General features: G+C 35.8%; 1 protein-coding gene across 2 annotated transcripts in view; it reads right to left on the bottom strand.

The window, feature by feature from the left end:
• The window catches only part of LOC149784851 (serine/threonine-protein kinase tricornered-like), a 163,849-nt gene that overhangs the window by 127,825 nt on the left and 17,848 nt on the right, over positions 1-18,176 (bottom strand). Inside the window, exon 1 of one of the 2 annotated variants that reach the window (XM_089978420.1) lies at positions 1,119-1,196. The exons of the other annotated variant lie outside the window; for it this stretch is intronic. The gene's annotated coding sequence lies outside the window, so the exon portion shown is untranslated. Of the gene's footprint in view, positions 1-1,118; positions 1,197-18,176 lie in introns of those variants that run through there. 2 annotated transcript variants of the gene reach the window in all.

Here is an 18,176-nt window from a genome sequence, read left to right as displayed (position 1 = left end):
GCATGGAGACCTCAGTCAGGAATCTGACCCGATTCATCCACCAACCCAAATAATAATAGGCAAGACTGATGAATGTAACACTGGATGAAATTTTGATGAAGTGAAAACCAAATGTGGCTTTAACTTGCAACATATCATTTTTCTCTGGTCACATTATGAACAAGATGACCATTAGCATGGCATTCTTGAAAGAAACAACTGTTCTTCTGATCAGGTGAGGTACACAAGCAGAACATGTCTTGTCGACTCATAACCTTGGCATCCATTATTGGCTCTGTTCCATAAAGTCTAACTGCTTTAGTTTGACTATACTTACATACTCTGACAGTTTTTTCCTGATGGTATAAAAGCCTGACACAAGCAAGTGGTCAAGTCCACTGATAAATACACATTTCAGTTGGTAGAAAAGTCAGTTGAAATAGCATTACTTTTTTTTAATCAAATGTAAATAATCACGCTAAAAATGTTTGAAGAAAACAATTAGGTTAACTTCGTTTCCTTGCTCCTACTTCAACAGACTTCAGCTACTAAAGCACTTTAACCAACTAAATGTATATCAACTGAACATGCAAATGCATCCAAGTCATAATGTGAACTGATTTGCATAGGTGTTCCACTGCATGATGGTCATAGGAAAGAAATCCTACCCGATTCAATGAATGAAAAGCATGATCTACGCACACACATACACACCTTTTTAACAGACCATAGTCATGTAAGAGAGACTGCCTACTAGTAATCAAGATTTAGAACATATATGAAATCATCCAGCTATAAAGTCACAATCCTCTCCCATCTTGCAGTTTTAATAAACCGTATACACATTGTGAGAACTTCCAGAACAATCACAAATATCAAAGTGATTAATCATTACATCTCATTTGATGACCCTTAAAATCAGCTGATCGAGCAGGTTCAAACAAATATGGTTCCCACCTGAAGAGCACCAAAGTAAGGCACACAAGTCTTTAAGAAATTTGACACAATAACTTGAAATGGAAAACTACATTCTACTACTGAAAACAACAAGTAAAGCGTGGCAACCCTACTAACAAGAGGTCACTATCCAAAAGGGTTTGTACATATGTAGCCTTGAGGGCCCTTCACAGTGAACCTACCTGAAGCTGGAAAAAAATTCACTTTATCCACAGTCCAGATGACGCCGTACTATTCTTGGCACAATGAAACACGTAGTACTAAATTAATCCCAAGCTGTCACACCATATTCCCACTTTAACCTAGTCATGTACTAAAAATAAATACTAAGCTAGTGTGCCAATGTATAGTGGAATATATATATATATATATATATATATATATATATATATATATATATATATATATATATATATAGTGTATGTGTTTGTGTTTGTGTGTGCGTGTACACATACAGACACAGTGTTCAGATGCATGTTAATATAATGGCACATATGTAACAGGTTAAAGTATTATAATTTGTTCCAAGGAGGAAAACTGAAACAGCACCCATCACCTTGCTAACTATCACTTAACCACTCACCCCCCCCTACACAAAAAAATGGAACACAACTAACAAACGGCTTGAGGTGAATCTAAACCAACTTGCAAGTGTAAGTTCAAACTCAGCTAAATGTACAAACCCACTAGATTTGAATTAAATTTGATTTGAAATGAGAGGCGTATGTGTACAGATGAAATTTTAATCACCAATTTATGTCTATATACCAATCATTGGGGAAAGTGCACTTTACTGAATCCAACACAGACTGCATACATGATTATATGAAAGAACTGTATATGCTTCTTCCACTACAGGATGATTACTGTAAAGGTCCTGCCTACCCTTGTCCAAACCCCACCTTACTCCTGTCAATATATTAGTGCTGTAACAATTAGCCAATATAAGAGAAGATTGGTCAGAAAAGCTGAACAAGAAATAAAAAGGATGGAAGATATTGTTTGTTTTTAAATGTTCAGCTTTCAATGTAAAAAACAGATTCCAATTATAAAGGCTTACAATGTTTAGTTCAACCAAGGTGCAGCCAGGCAACAAAACAAATATGCCAGTAAACCATTTATCTTTATAAGATACAAGCAACTTAATTGTTAATAAAATGGCATTGTCCATGAAAAATAAAGAAAACAAACAATTACAAACAATGAGTAATTGGTTATGATGAACCAAACATTGTCTTTAAAATGGATCCCAAAGTATCAAATTCACAAAGATAAATTATATCTTGATATGTCAGAGAACACACACACACACACACACACACACACACACAATGTACTATACATACTCACAAGATCAATCCAACTGAAAACCGTGCAGACCCAGGTCTGCCATCGCATGATGTGCTGGCAGATCTGGGTCTGTGCAGTTCCTTATGAGTAATCAGTAAAACAAACAATATAGACCCAGACTAGCATGAACATTATGCTAAGGCAGATCAGGATCTCTGTTGTTTGCAGTCTGACTTGACTTAAAATCATTTATAAATAGATGGCAATGCTTTGCCCAGGTGACATATGGCTAGTCAAATTCTTTTCATAACAAAGTACCTGGCAGTCAGTAGAACTAATGGGCCAATTCATAACAACAGGTTGCATTGAACTTTGTACCAATTATTGCACTCACCATACAACATGGCTGTAATGCCTGATCCGTGAACAGTGTCATACACAAACTGTTATGTAGAACATAAAAAGGATTAAGTTACAGGAACTTTGACATTATTTTGTGGCAACTTTTCTCTAGATTGCCTAAATGCTAAGAAAACATTTTTTATGTTCTCCTTTGAAACTGCTTCAACAGTAAAAATTTACAAAGATATCCTCTGCACAATTTGTCCTTTCAACTTTTGCGCTGTACAAGCTTTGTTCTCAAGTCCTGCTTCAGTTTTGGTGTGAGATTTCAACCTGAGATAAACATTTGTGAACAATGGTAATATTGTTTAGACAAGAAATTTTAATGAGAACATTTATCCCATGTTGAGACCATTCTCACATGAAGTTTCAAAAAATGAATGAAGAATTATCAGATTGTCTTGGTGGTTTGAGAGTTAGTAGTAATGAAAATATTATCATGGTCAAACAACCAAGGAAGTAAATGTATGTGTACTGTGATATAATTTAAAGTAAGCTTTCAAAGAAAAGTATTAATTTCCTTGGCATGCACAACTGTGTGCAAGCCTGTATTCGTATTATGATTACTAACTCTCAGTAAGCAATCCCTTATTCAATCAGCTTCAATAATCCTGGGTTGTCCTTCTTTCCACTATGATGTGGAACAGAGTGGATTAACAGCCCCTGATTTGAAAAGATCTTGTTCAATATGACAGATTTGAAAAGATCTTGTTCAATATGACACAGTCAAAATGAAAATTAAGTAGAGCAAGATAAGCTATACACAATTTACCTGGAATTTAACATACAAGAAAATGTCAGAATTTTAGACAATTTTACAGAAATTTGTCCGATTGGTTAGAGGTAAATTCCTACTTTTTTCTGTTGCTGAGTTAGAAGATCATAAATGAATTTAGACTGGGCATAAATAATTCTTAATTTTACTTTAAAACCTTCACAAATCAACTGCATACAAAATGTACATTAATTCTACAGCATTATTTTGATGGACAGTTCTAACTGTTCTGATCAGTCAAAAATAGCTTTCTTTCACCTGAATAACAGTAATCCAGGCTACACAATGCTATTAATCTAGATCATAATCTGACAGTTGGATTAAAATCACTGACAGAACATGTAAAGGATTTGTAAAAATCCTTGTATAGTACATGGAGTTCTTCTGTGCTTCTTACCATACCTAACTGTATAAAAGTGTTATCCAATTATCATTAATACATGTGTATACTGTACTTCATCTCTCTATGGTCTCCTACCATATCGGACTGTACATAAATGCTCAATGCAATCAGTGTTATAGTTTATACAGCAGCTCTGTCACTATTTTATGCAAAGTCCATGTTATGCCTGATAATAACAGCCAATCCAATATCTCCTCTTCTGACAAACTGTTTGCAAATTTGTATTAAAGAAAGTTTTTTCAAGCCACCCTCCACTTAACAAATAACATATAGTGCTCCCCATACAGTACCACCATATCTATCCACATTAGTATTGGCCACCATCCTTCCTTCAAGTTCTTGTTTTTTAAATATTAATTTTGTGATGCTAAAACAGGTACATTAATTCACATCAGTTTGATAGAATAATTTTTGTTATTAAAAAAGATATTGTAATGGTACATAAAAACATATTTCTCTATTCCATTTTAATAACTCTGTAGCTATTTTTGTTACATTTGTCAAACCAGCTCAAGGCCAAAATTATCAGGCAAACTGATAACAGGGGCTGTAAATTGTTTTATTAGAGACAGGATACAAATGAAAGACTGCATGAGTGTGATCTTTACCAGCAAATCAAGTTCAAAATCACTGCCATAATAGTGTTCTTGACCTACAATCAAACATGAAGATTTGCATCTGTTATGGGACCATAGTAACAAAACTAAGAATAAAATGGTAATTCAGGACAAAACCAAAAATCTATCACTTATAAGAAAACAAGGTGAACCAACATGAAATTCTGAAAAAAAATGATTGAAAGCTGCATGCAAAATTTCAAGTACTTCAATAAAATTAAATGAACAAATTATCACCACCATATAAAAAGGAGCTTCAAGACCTCAACATAAACTGTATTTAGCGATATCAAATATCTAATTTTAGAAAAAAGAAAGAAATAAGTATCAACAGATAACCGTCATTTTAAAATATAAACCCACACCAAAAGGTTTGAAATTTTTTCAGTTGCTCCTTTTCACAAGTCCCAAACCCCTCTACCACCTGAGAGACTGGATTCAAATTCTAAGACCCTTAAAGGAATCTTAGTAACAGACCACACCAAATATGTGCTACGTATACAACGGTTGCTGTACAGTGACAGTCCAACCTGAAAGATGCAAGTTTGAATTCTGCCACCAGACCATTTTGGGTTGGCCACTCTGATGTCTCCAAGGGCAGGGCATTCCAACCTACTTGTCACTGCACAATATGTTGACTATCAATGACACAACATGTGCATGCAGCGATGTAGAATAGACATAATGTACTCTCCTATATGTCATAACATGCAAGTACCATATTTACTCACTTATAAGTCAGGCCATGCTGCAAACAACAAAGATCCTGATCTGCTGTAACATAATACACCTGTAGATCAGGGTCTATGTTGTTTGCTCTAATGATTACTCCCAGCAAACTGCACATACCCAGAGCTAACCGTGATTCTCAATGGGAAATTATAAATTCAGCTCTTTTTCCGTTTCAAGTTACATGTATACACATGCAATATCTGAATGTATTATCATTATTATTTGGAGTTTAAACTTCCGGCCTAAAAAAACAAAAGAGATTCAGCCACTGACAGAAGCAGTCTTTTCATGAGGACACGTAAAGTGAGTAAATCTGGATTTGCCATTGCATAAGACATTAGAACTGATCAGGGGACCATGTAGTTCAATTCCTGTAGACACGTAAAGTGAGTATATCTGGATTTGCCATTGCATAAGACATTAGAACTGATCAGGGGTCCATGTTGTTCAATTCCTGTAGACACGTAAAGTGAGTAAATCTGGATTTGCCATTGCATAAGACATTAGAACTGATCAGGGGTCCATGTTGTTCAATTCCTGTAGACATGTAAAGTGAGTAAATCTGGATTTGCCATTGCATAAGACATTAGAACTGATCAGGGGTCCATGTTGTTCAATTCCTGTAGACACGTAAAGTGAGTAAATCTGGATTTGCCATTGTATAAGACATTAGAACTGATCAGGGGTCCATGTAGTTCAATTCCTGTAGACACGTAAAGTGAGTAAATCTGGATTTGCCATTGCATAAGACATTAGAACTGATCAGGGGACCATGTAGTTCAATTCCTGTAGACACGTAAAGTAAGTAAATCTGGATTTGCCATTGCATAAGACATTAGAATTGATCAGGGGTCCATGTAGTTCAATTCCTGTAGACACGTAAAGTGAGTAAATCTGGATTTGCCATTAAATAAGACATTAGAACTGATCAGGGGTCCATGTAGTTCAATTCCTGTAGACACGTAAAGTGAGTAAATCTGGATTTGCCATTGCATAAGACATTAGAACTGATCAGGGGTCCACGTAGTTCAATTCCTGTAGACACGTAAAGTGAGTAAATCTGGATTTGCCATTGCATAAGACATTAGAACTGATCAGGGGTCCATGTAGTTCAATTCCTGTAGACATGTGAAGTGAGTAAATCTGGATTTGCCATTAAATAAGACATTAGAACTGATCAGGGGTCCATGTAGTTCAATTCCTGTAGACACGTAAAGTGAGTAAATCTGGATTTGTCATTGCATAAGACATTAGAACTGATCAGGGGACCATGCAGTTCAATTCCTGTAGACACGTAAAGTGAGTAAATCTGGATTTGCCATTGCATAAGACATTAGAACTGATCAGGGGTCCATGTAGTTCAATTCCTGTAGATATGTAAAGTGAGTAAATCTGGATTTGCCACTTCTTAAGACATTAGAACTGATCAGGGGACCATGTAGTTCAATTCCTGTAGACACGTAAAGTGAGTAAATCTGGATTTGCCATTGCATAAGACATTAGAACTGATCAGGGGTCCATGTTGTTCAATTCCTGCAGACACGTAAAGTGAGTAAATCTGGATTTGCCATTGCATAAGACATTAGAACTGATCAGGGGTCCATGTTGTTCAATTCCTGTAGACACGTAAAGTGAGTAAATCTGGATTTGCCATTGCATAAGACATTAGAACTGATCAGGGGTCCATGTAGTTCAATTCCTGTAGACATGTAAAGTGAGTAAATCTGGATTTGCCACTTCTTAAGACATTAGAACTGATCAGGGGACCATGTAGTTCAATTCCTGTAGACACGTAAAGTGAGTAAATCTGGATTTGCCATTGCATAAGACATTAGAACTGATCAGGGGTCCATGTTGTTCAATTCCTGCAGACACGTAAAGTGAGTAAATCTGGATTTGCCATTGCATAAGACATTAGAACTGATCAGGGGTCCATGTTGTTCAATTCCTGTAGACACGTAAAGTGAGTAAATCTGGATTTGCCATTGCATAAGACATTAGAACTGATCAGGGGTCCATGTAGTTCAATTCCTGTAGACACGTAAAGTGAGTAAATCTGGATTTGCCATTGCATAAGACATTAGAACTGATCAGGGGTCCATGTTGTTCAATTCCTGTAGACACGTAAAGTGAGTAAATCTGGATTTGCCATTGCATAAGACATTAGAACTGATCAGGGGTCCATGTAGTTCAATTCCTGTAGACACGTAAAGTGAGTAAATCTGGATTTGCCATTGCATAAGACATTAGAACTGATCAGGGGTCCATGTAGTTCAATTCCTGTAGACATATGAAGTGAGTAAATTTGGATCAGCCATTCTGTAAGACACATGGGCTGATCAGGTGTTCATTTTGTTCAATTAATTTTCTATGCAAAAATAAATTGCTAAGATACTGATTCACTGGCATAATTATGTGTCAACATGGATGACAGTTTGGTAACAGTTCAACACCAAACATGGATCTTGTAAAAGTCACCTTTTTTACATTACAATTTTATTTCTTTCCCTTTCAGCCAACACCTGGTAAAATAAAGAATTATTCTAAGACAAAAGATACCATGTTAAAAGTTATTCCAGTAAAATCAATCAATAATCAATTCAATTACTGGTTGATGAATTTAAGACAGCCAACTTGGATACTAGATTTTCTGACCTTATTCTCCTTAGAGTCATTATAAACTGATACAGGCACATTAAATGATGTTAATCTCATTCCAATTTTCTGTAACCAATCGATCGTGTCAGTCAGTAGCTTACTTTTTATTAGCTGGAACCATGAAATAATTTAATCGTTACTGCTAGTCTCCCTTGAGAGCAATATCTGTGGATAATGGGTAAGCAATATGTAATAAAAAGTCAAGATAAAGAAAATGAAAGCTAAAAAGATAAACCTGAAAATCAGGTTGCAACAACAATCAGGTCAAGAGCTGAAAGACAGATAATAGAGATGACAAATGACTGGTTAATTGTTGATTCATGTTTAATATTACATCAGCACATAAAAAACTATAGTCGAAGCAATGACAGTAATAGTGCCATGACCACAGAGACCTCACGACAGCAAATTCAAGTTAGTCGGTGAATATTAATTATGCATGCCTAGTACAGGTAAATCCAGGAAATAAAGAACTAAAATTAATATCCAAAGATGCAAATAGAAGTACGTTTAGGGGGAATTAGGGGCATTATAGCCACCATTAACAGCAAGAGTATGCAAAGCATCGGAGCCCACAAATTGTGTTTCTTACACTATAGATTAGGCAGGGCCCGTCAGTAAGCTTTGCATTGGGGCCCAACATAAGGACCAAAATATGAGTTTTGCAACTGTTGGGTATAGTTGAACAGAATATTGGTATTTGAATATTCATTTCTTTCATTAGTGAATCTGTCAGCATTTTGTAGAAATGTAAAATATGTCCATTTATTTAGTTAACATGGGAACAACTTAAAAATCTCAAAACCAGAAATTCAAATTAAATAATTACCCAAGTGTACACTTGCAATCTGCAGAATTCACACTGTCAGTGACTTTGGACAGACTAACCCATACATTATAATCAGGGTTCTCCTTCTTGTTACTGTTTGGACATTGGACAGACTGACCCATACATTATAATCAGGGTTCTCCTCCTTGTTACTGTTTGGACACCTTATATCTCATATAACAAAGTGAATATTCCTCAGAAACATTGTTAAATTCAACAATGTGGATGTGCCAGTCTTGTCATAAAACACTTCACTCTTCAACTGCCACTTTGAATTCATTGTCAAAACTAAATAACTGTAAACATCATTGTCTGTAAAATTTGGAATGTTGCAGAGATCTTTGGTCCAATTATTCAATGACAATGTTGACATTTTCTTACCATCTGACGAAACAAAATTCACATTTTGTGGGATCCCCACTTTAATCCTCTTAGTTTGTTTGATTTAAGTTCTTTCATTTCCCTCTAACATTCTGCCTATGTCATCTCTTGTAAGATTTGAGTTCAAGGATTTTACACCATTCCACATCTTCGTTAGCCAAGGTACCAATGTGAAAACCCTATCTACACCTTGGCAGATCAAACAGATATATTGGTGCTTTGTCCTAGCGACATCTATTGGATTTCATGAGTTGCCTCCCTTAGTATGTAATGCCACCTATCCACTATCATGGTGCATTGTACATCGGCCGAAAATGGTGGAGGCAACTGACCAAAAATGGATACTTTATAAGTTTAATATCGAAAGCATGACTATGTACCAGAGGGAAGATATTACAGGTCCATTTTGAGTGAAAGGTATTTGTGCAAACACAGACCAGCAGTGGAAAATTGCTTATTATCAGTCCATTCAAGTTAAGTGCTCCCCTTTTCTCGATCATGTAGGAACAGTGTTCAAAACTGAACAACATAATTTTGATTGGATGCAGTGGCTTGCCAACTCATCCAATAAAATTCACAGATCCAAAGCACAGAAATATCTGCTGGATACGCCAAGGTGTAGATAGGTTTATCACATCGAAACCTCAACTAGTGAAAATGACATTTCCAAAGATTTTCATTGAAAAAGTTCACTGTAATAATATATAACCAAAGCTGATAAAGGTAAACCGTCAGAAATTGATTAAGTACCCCCTATCTAAGATAGTAATTAACTTACTGAAAGAGCAAAGAGCCTATTGCAATGTATACCCCTCATGTATAAGATGAAGATATGACCAGCGTATGGGTTTCAGTTAACACACTTATTTATCAATTTAAATATGAGTTTCTTATGTTTAGAAGACCAGCCCCAATGTCCATGTTTGGCATTTTATAGCTGGTTAAAAAAATATCAGTCCTGTTGTACAAATGTCAGGCTTACATTGGTATGGCTAATTCTGGATATATACAATCAATATATCCAAATTAAATTAATTAAATTGGCCATACTGTAATGCAATCAACTTGCACAATAAGGTGTTTCAAATGGGCTCAAAAATGGGTCCCCTCGTGTTTCTAATTTTTATTACTGATTTGGATCTTTACTTGCCAAAAAATGTTACAACCACAGATCTCTGTGCTCATAATAACATACTCTGATGCCCAGTTTTTTTTACTGAATAATAATGTGCAAGGTGACGTAAGAGTAGATGATTTAGAAACTTAGTGAAAATAGAATGGAAAGACTTTTAAATATACACATACCAAAGAATACAAGTCTGAAGCAACACAGGATCATTCTTAAAAGAGATTTTTATAGTACAGAGAAGGTTTTTGATGTACATGCTGATAAAAACCCAATATGGAATGAACATTCTAGTTTCTATCAAAGTCTATCATACATACTTGTTTATAAGTTGAGTCCAACTGCAAACTGCACAGAAACACCCAGATCTGCCATCACACAATGCACCAACAGATTTGGGTCTGTGCTGTTTGTTTGGAGTAATCAATAGAACAAACAACAGAAATCCTGATCGGCAAGTGCATTGTGCTACAGCAAGACAGGATCTTTGTAGTTTGCAGTTTCACTTGACTTATAAGCAAGTACAGATAGTAATACTGTGTCACTGACTCACTTCTGACATATTTATCTCACATATATTTGATATCAGAACCTCAGCCTATTCTGTCAAGAAGAGACAAAGCCTTGGATGTCTAAGGCAAACTGAGGGGAGAAACAAAACACCAGACAGCACAAAATTCTTGCACAACAAAATATGGTACACATTCTACTGTACACTCTATTTCTTGAACATCTATGGACTATATAAAGGTCAAGTAAACATATTCAAATGAGGAAATATACTGTAAAAGAAAAATAATGTTTGAATTTATTTTAAATTAATCAATACTTTTAGTTTTCACATAAATGATCTAATATTTTGTCTTATGGTCCTGTCACATGAAAAGATCTCATGAGTAAAATCCAAAATGGCTGCGACGTGGAAAATACATGGGTTTTTTTATACATGAAAGGCCTCAATTTATTATTAAGTATTCAATGCAACATGTTGAAAATTAATTTGTTTCAAGTAATAATCTAGGAATTTGAACTTTTACAGAAATGTCACTGCAAAGTTTAGAATTAATGGTCAAGTCTTTAGTGAATTTGTTTCCAAGTGCTTGTTTCGAAAATGTGAATATTAAACTTCATTTTGTGGCATACTGAAAATGTGCTAGTGAAAATTAGAACTTCATATTTTGTGGCATTTTGAAAATGTGCTAGTGAAAATTAAAATTTCATTTTGTGGCATGTTATCTGTACACAGATTTTTTTTTGTGGATATTGCTGCTCGATAATGCACAAGTAGAGAAAACTCTCTTATTTAGTTCTTTTAAGCTGACTGTTACATGATTCTTTTGTATATGGCTGATTCAGTGAAAATATTCAAAGCAGGGTCATATATTCTATATACAAGCTAAACCATACATTAAAATTCATTTCTGAAGCCTTAAGAATTTTTTTCAGATTATAATTTTCAAATAGATATTAAACACAATGATAAAAAATTTATCGCAATAAGAATACAAAAGCCATCATATTTTCTCATGATTATCTTTCCTTAATGGATCTCTCTATCTCTCAATTTGTTAACGTTTTAGTTTTAATCAATTACTGTATACACTCACTTATAAGTCAAATCCAACTGCAAACTGCACAGACCCAGATCTGCCTTCACATAATGTGCCAGCAAATCTGGCTGTGTGCAGTTGGTTGGGAGCAATCAGTAGAACAAACAGCATAGACCTGATCTGCGGGTGCAATATGCTATAGAAGATAAGGATATTTGTTTTTTGCAGGTTGACTCAACTTTTAGGTGAGTATGTATGGTACTGCATGGTTATGTTAGGATTAGTTGTTGTTGTAGGGTTTAGTGCCATTTTTCAGCACAAGACAGGCTATACATGGTGGCCAGTGTTACGATAAGTCTTGGCTAGCCAAATAATGAAATGTGTTTATGATTTTCTGGATGAATGTGATTTAAACTTCTTCATCCCTTCTATAAATACTCAGTGTCACTAACCTTGTGAAAGGACACTTGTACCGTATCAAATAACTGATTAAGTGGGAGCTTAGTTGTACTGAAACTTTAACTTTCAAAGTAATTCTCCGTTTATCCATAAAGGTCCTTGCATCATCACTAAAACTGTAACAACTGACAATACTTGTAATAGAAAGTCTCCAATGAGATGAGCTTTCTAGACTGAAAATAAAGACTTATCACTATTATTATCATTAACAAAAAGCAAGAAATAAGTGTCATGATATAAAAAATTATCAGCTGACAGATTTGGTTTTTATTAAAAATCAATCAATAAGACATTAACAGCAAGATCAATAGGGCAATCGTGGACTTAAATCATTTTCATACCAGCTGGTGACAGGGAACAAAGGGACCCCCAGGTCATGGCCCTTGTCCAGAGGACATATGAAGAATGAACTACATGCCAAACCACATGATACTTGAAAACTGTATCCTTACTGGTATGGCGGATATGATACAGTCCAACTTTATACAGATGTATATTTAAGTATCAACAGTGATAGATCTGTACTTTGTTTTTTCTCTACTGGACTAAAGGAGATATATACTGTGTATAATTTGCACTGTAAACTGGGGATCATTCCAATTTAGCACATGTAACTACATGTGTAGTAATATATACTGTGTATAATTTGCACTGTAAACTGGGGATCATTCCAATTTAGCATGTGTTAACTACATGTGTAGTAATATATACTGTGTATAATTTGCACTGTAAACTGGGGATCATTCCAATTTAGCATGTGTAACTACATGTATAGTAATTTATACTGTGTATAATTTGCACTGCAAACTGGAGATCATTCCAATTTAGCATGTGTAACTACATGTGTAGTAATATATACTGTGTATAATTTGCACTGTAAACTGGGGATCATTCCAATTTAGCATGTGTAACTACATGTATAGTAATATATACTGTGTATAATTTGCACTGTAAACTGAGGATCATTCCAATTTAGCATGTGTAACTACATGTATAGTAATATATACTGTGTATAATTTGCACTGTAAACTGAGGATCATTCCAATTTAGCATGTGTTAACTACATGTATAGTAGTAATACCTGTGTATAATTTGCACTGTAAACTGGGGATCATTCCAATTTAGCATGTGTAACTACATGTGTAGTAATATATACTGTGTATAATTTGCACTGTGAACTGGGGATCATTCCAATTTAGCACATGTAACTACATGTATAGTAAACACATTTTACAGGAAATGACTTTGGATGATTTTGTGTTGCAACAAAAACAAATTCATTTTATGAAACATTTTCAGTTGTGGAATTTGCTGTCCACAAGTTCCTCATGTGCAATGAAAATACCAAATACCATGGAGGAAGCATCATTTGAGTTCCATCTAGCCACAACATGTGGATTTTAAGTAGTTTTATTATTATTATTATTATTATTAAGATTAAGACAAAATTTATCCTGAAAAAGTGAAACATGCTTCACCAACATTTCCATACGAAGACAACTTACAATAATGGACAAACTTTAAAATTCATGTTTCTAAATTTACTTGCATAATTAACCTAAATATAAAGAATTCCTGTACACAAAGGTGACAATTTTTGTTTCCTGGAGTGTCTTTCAAAGACAGGCTTCATTCAAAATATATCCAGAAACAAAAACATTTCATTCCGATGTTCTGATCCACATTAGTTATGTTTGTACTTTTCTTGATGATTCTGCATTTTGGTGCAACACCAAATTATCTTTCTTTCTAACAAGACTTGGGTGGGGATAAACTATTTTTAATTATGGAATACTTACCCATTACTATTACCTCATCCATTTAATGTGAATACATCCTCCCAAAGAATAGAGAACTGTTGACAAGTCATGGTCCACTCATGCCGCATGTGCAGAACAGTGATCTTTGTCACTGACAACTGCACCTAGATATCAGAGTGGGGCAGGAGTAAGGCAATGAGCAACAGTGATGGGTACATATTGCATAATTATAATCAGCTTCATCCCTACCCGCTCCCCCAAAAAATTAATTATAATAGCAACAGCAACTTACCTGTCACAATTGTGCAGCTGAATTTACCAGGTGGGCAGATCGATGTGTTAAACCGATCAAAACAAAGGAAAAATGAAATATACTCAGGAAGAATCCACTTATTAAATGATGGTGTCTCATGTTTTGCCACAACTATGGGTCCCAGAGAAAGAATACCTGCACTCTGTACTGTTAACAAGCAGCAGTAGGTGATGGTACATGTATGTGATGCCTTTATGACACCCTACAAGGAAGAATGATTTTGATGGTGGATGATTCAGCAACAGCTTCAAGTTTCATAAACAAAAGGTCATCTATTAGTAAGGGATTGGAAAGCTCTTCTGAGAATAGTGACAATCAACCTCAAGTGGAAGGAAAACCGGTTTCCCACCATTTCTTTTCACTTTCAAAGCATTTAGACAGAAACACAGTTACCTAAATGGGAATAACAGATTTTTATCATCTCCTGCACAGATCTAAGACTAGAAATCTCTGTTGGTAATACAGTTACCAAAGGTAACCAGTCATTTGGCTAACTATCATGGTTGGCAAAGGAGTGAAACAACAAAGTCTTGAGTGAGGTTCTCAAAGAAAGCTTCAGTCAATGGTTCATTGATTAAAGAAAATAAAACATAAGATACATTTCATCTTGGCAAAAGAGAGAGGGAGACCAGTCTCTGCTGATTAAAATGTATTAATGAGATCAACATAGTTCATATATAAACAGACTTTTAATTCAACCCTGACAAAACTGAAGTATGTTGGTAACAGCAGCTCTCAAGTCATTAATGGCTGACAGTGAATACCTTTTGTTCTTAAAAAGGAACAAAAGGAAATGAGCCATGGAATTTACAGTGAGGAGACCGCTAGGATCAACATTTCACCAATCATAGAAGTTTCCAAATGGCACCATAGAACATCATTGCTCTAGTGACCTGAATGATGCAACATGCAACCTGGTCCAACAAATAATTATGGTGGTTGTTGTTGTTGTTGTGGGGTTTAACGCCATTTTTCAGTACACGATAGGCTATGTATGGCGGCCAGTATTAATGGTGGAGGAAGAACCCGGGAAAACACCCAGGAAGAACCACCAACCCACGAGAAGCTACTGGCAAGCTTTCTCACGTACCCAAATTGGCCGAATCCTAGACTCGAACCCATGCAGACAGAGGTGAGATGGCAGTGATCCATAACGGAGAGCGCTGTAGACCACTCAGCCACTCAGGGCCCCTAATTATGGTGGATAGATCACCTGAGATGATTCAAGCATGAAGGTGGAGATCAAGGGGGGAAGGGGCTATTGTGGAGGAGGAAGTATCTGCGTTGCCGCAGACGATCCCTTCTGTGAGTTAGAGACCTCAGCTGATCAATTAACAGGTCCAGATGATCGCTGAACAACAATTGTTGAGGTCACAGTGAGGCTATGAAAACAATATGAGCAATGAAAGTTGAAACTTTTGTAGAACTGGAGGCTGCAGTCAGAACGGTGAGAATGTATATACAAGCAGACAATTATACTGGAAGCTGAATGACCGGAGAAACAGAAAGAAAGTCTGTTGCTGAGCCTGACTGCAAAGAAGTACACCATGGACTTTCCCCACCATAAGAAAAGGGACTCTGTTATGGAGCAGTCAAGAGACCATTCATGACAACTGACACTGTTCGTTAATAAGTTTTTCCTTCCTGGATTATGATGAGCTTGGAGGGTGATGTTCTCTGAGGAGTGAAGGAAGTTCCAAACCTCCATGATCAGGAGACATGCTACAACAGACATGTTCTCCGCGGAGACTATAACACACTGATCCATTCCTCTGTCTATAATCCACCCTTGCAAAACTAGAATTATAGCATTCATTTCTAGATTACAGATGTGGAGAGACACAGTCCAGAGTCCAGTGACCATGGAGAATTATGATTTCTGGTTCTAAAAGAGCATCCAAACTAAAACCTGATGAGCCCAATCAAAAAGATAGGAGTGTGGGTCTGGTGCAACATGGGGACCCCAGCTGACTGGAATCTGTCCTGATTCATTCACCAGTGCAAATTGGGATCAAAATCTGTTCCTAGAGGGATCAGCATGACATAGAATCTTTGTACTTTCCACCTTGCAAGAAGCATAAACTGCAGAGGGTGTATAAAGAGATGAACACTGGGAAAAAAGTCCACAAAGATATTCAAGGTTCCCAACAGGAGACCAGAAACCAATGGAAATATCGAATAATAATAAAAACACTACAGAAGAAAACCTTATTCTGCGAGCATAATCACAATATTGAAATATCGGCATATCTTCATGGAGCTGAATTTCCATGACCTCATATGCAAAATTTCTGTGCCTATTCAGTTACTTTCAGGCCGTGATGTCATAGTAGCAACTCCAGCATCCCAAGTGGGAGTTGCCAGAGTAAAAGACAATGCCGTTCTGCGTTGCTTACAGGTGTATAGCACATTTAAAAAAGCCAGAGGACAACATTTTTTTTCTTTTACAAAAGATAAAGACATAAAGAAAGTATGGCTACATTATTACAAGTGAGTTGATTTCAAAGCAACACCATACACCACTCTGTGCTCATTACATTTCTCATAGGAATGTTACGAGAGGGATCCCCAAAAATGGCAGCTTTAGGATAAGCAAATGCAAGGCCTAGACTGAAAGTTGGCACTGTTCCAGACATACCTTTGAATATTTTAAATCTGAGAAAAGTGTTAAACATGTGAGTTATGAAAAAAGGGAGAAGGATGAGTAAGTGACCACAAAATGCAACAATCAATTCACAGATCTTTTATCTACACCAGCAGTGCTAAAAAAAATTGATAGCCCGACACCCAGGCCCCTCTGATTTTAGATCGGGCCCATCCTATATTCAAAGTGAGGTGCCCGTCAGGCATGTCGAAATAAAAATTGTTTGCCTGAAGAAACTTTAATCACGCTGGTGAAATGAGTAAATATATTTTCAAGATGTTGACATACATGCCTTAACATGGCACAATTCAAAAAATCAAATCACCACTGTCCTAAATGGAAGCTTTGTCAAGTTTGCTAAAAATAAGATTCTAAACCTGTTGTGTTTCGAGAAAACACAATTTTCAGTAAACTTACAAAATATTTGAAAATGTTAACAAAATTCAGTCTATGCCTGTTACATGTAGTATGTATAAACGGTAATCTGTAATGATTGGAAATGATATAAAACTATCCCTTGGATAATTTAAATAGCAGTGATTAAAAGAAAAGGGGTCAAAGTTTCATATTAACTGGCTGACAATAGAAATTGGTGGGGAAGAGATTATTGACCTGACCCATTTGCCCCAATCTGCCCAATCTGCGAGCGCCCATGGGATATGTCATTTCTCCATGTGATACGCCTTATTATTCCCCCAGGACAAGCCCCATTTCATATTCTGGTCAGCTCTGGCTAAACTGCAAATTAGCTCAACTTTTTATTTAAGTACAGAAACAATTAAGCCAGTGCGACTAACTAACAGTTAATCCTTATCAATGCATTTATATTGGGAAAAGGAATGCCCTTTGGACATACTTCAAAGAAACCATGTTCGACAGTGTGTATGTAAGCACCAGCAGTTGATTGCCAAAAAAAGATTTATATTTTGTTGTAACGTACGATGCCTAGGACTTCATTTTAACAGTTCAAATATGCAGTCACAAGTTACCGTAGATGTAGCAACTGTTTTTCCTATGTTTTAATGCAGGTAACAATGTTTACTGAATAAAATATTTATTCTGAATTAGTTCTTTAGGGGCACATATACATGGTATATTTAGTTTTATTCCTTCTTTTAATTTAATCATGGTAATTAAACTTTACATATACAGTACAGGAATGTCAGGTGTTAACTGGCCAAGTTTTTTGGTGGAAATGGAGATGAGATTTTGTTTGCAGAGACAATTTCACAGCATTCACAGTGCTCATTCATTTAAACTAATTGGTGACAATTTTATTCTTTTAATTGTTTTTTTTTACT

Source organism: Sinohyriopsis cumingii, chromosome 13 (genome assembly GCF_028554795.1).
Source record: "Sinohyriopsis cumingii isolate HCF-2022 chromosome 13, ASM2855479v2, whole genome shotgun sequence".
NCBI lineage: Eukaryota > Metazoa > Mollusca > Bivalvia > Unionida > Unionidae > Sinohyriopsis > Sinohyriopsis cumingii.
Note: the sequence above shows the minus strand (reverse complement) of the source record. Positions and strands in the feature narration are given on the sequence as shown.